The following is a 1,950-nucleotide window of genomic DNA, read 5'->3' as shown; positions in this document are numbered from 1 at the left end:
CACACACACACACACACACACACGCGCGCGCGCGCGCGCGCACACACACACACACACACACACACACACACACACACACACACACACACACACACACACACACACACGTGTGTGTGACATTATGGATTCACAGCCGTTAGAGATGGCGGTATGTGACAGGCAGGACCCGTTAGCCGACGGTTCGATAGCGAAGAACTCGATGATGCGGCGGGTGACCACAATAAATACGAGAAGAATACAATCGCACCTTAGCAACTCGCTCGGCGTTCCTACGTCAGCATTCTATCGCCGTTACTTTTGAGAAAAGAAGAAAGAATAGAACGAGAGAAAGAAAGAGAAAAAGGATAAAAAAAAACGACAGCCATGTCTGAATGTATTATTCGCATATTGATCTATAGTTCTAATTACAGCGGATCGTAATAAGCGCGGTGCAATTTCAACGCGAATCGGTCCGCGCGCGTAAATCTCCGGAAATCGGCAGTTAAGAACTAGCGGCACCGGGCGCATTTTAAAGTCGGGAATACTAAAAGCTGGAGCCGCGCCAGAGCGAATCACTGGATACTTTATGAGCGTGGATTCCCGCGAAGATTTACGTTCGACGCTTTGGCACGAGAAATAACAATCGTAAGTTGGCCTAAAGTCGATGGCCGCCTTGTGCTTAACGAAATTCGATAAATCCGTGAATGTCATTTGGGCGTGGAGCAAACTATGGGTGACGTTGCGTAGGCGTATTTATTTCGTCACAAAAGATACGACTCAAGTTCCGTATGTCAACTATTTAATAAACAATCTAGTCTAGAGAGTACCAAGCGCTACATTCGATTGAGCTCTCGCAACATGCGGACCTTGGCAAAGTCATATCAAAATCCCGTATAATACCAGCGAAGTTAAATCCCTTGGACACGAGGCGCGAACTTGGTATCGGTTTCCTAGACCGTTGCACGCCTTCCATCAAAAACGTGCAAGAAACTTTTTCTTGGAGACCAGGCTGCTCTTTGGGGCCGTTTATCCGGGTATTTCGTTATAAACTTCTCGCGATATCATCACGATTTTCTCTTTCGCCGTCGAAGAAGATACGCGGGACCGTTATACACATACACCTACATATAGCGACGTTCGCATTCCCGGTTAAACAAAGGCGGAAGGATAAGAATGAAAAATGACTTGCGCGGAAGTCGTGGTATTTCGCCTAGGTGTGTCTAAACAACCGTTTTTAAGAAAAATATATACGATTCCGCTTTTATCAGAATAGTACGCCTTGTATAAGATACATACAGAGTGTCTTAAAATTTTCGATTCAAAATATTATAGCAGGTAAATTCTTGAAAAATTAAGTAAAATGATTATTTGTAAATTTTTATTTTTTAAACAGTAGTTTTTGAGACAATACGACCAATTACGAACAGAATATTTCGTTGAAATATTTAAAAATGTACGAGACTTGAAAATAATTTTGTTGGACTATTAAAATATTTATATACAATACTCAAGCATGCAAGTAATATTGCAAAAAATTTTGATATTCTAGTATCAACTTGAGCGTCTTATATAGTTATTGTGATAAAGTCTAATAAAATTATTTTCAAATCTAGTTAAATTTTTTAATACAAACAAAATTTTCTTTCCGTGCAAATTACGTTTAGACGATCGTTTATGTAGTAAGCGCAACTTATGGACAAGTAGTTGTTTGTAATTTATATATTTAAATACTTATATCTCAAGAACTATTTAAAATAAAAATAACTACTGCTTAAAATTTACAAATAACTTAATATTTCAAGCTACCTACACACACACACACACACACACACACACACACACACACACACACACACACACACACACACACACACACCNCACCACCACACACACACACACACCACCACCACCACNCACACACGACACACACTAACACACTATACTAACTAACTAACTAATAAACTAAAACTA

General features: G+C 39.9%; 1 protein-coding gene across 1 annotated transcript in view; it reads right to left on the bottom strand.

The window, feature by feature from the left end:
- Positions 1–1,950, bottom strand: part of LOC105627574 — a 75,273-nt gene that overhangs the window by 67,398 nt on the left and 5,925 nt on the right. The gene's annotated exons all lie outside the window — the stretch shown is intronic.

Source organism: Atta cephalotes (assembly GCF_000143395.1).
Source record: "Atta cephalotes unplaced genomic scaffold scaffold00009, whole genome shotgun sequence".
Classification (NCBI taxonomy): domain Eukaryota; kingdom Metazoa; phylum Arthropoda; class Insecta; order Hymenoptera; family Formicidae; genus Atta; species Atta cephalotes.
The sequence above is the reverse complement of the archived record's forward strand: the minus strand, read 5'-3'. Positions and strand labels throughout refer to the sequence as shown.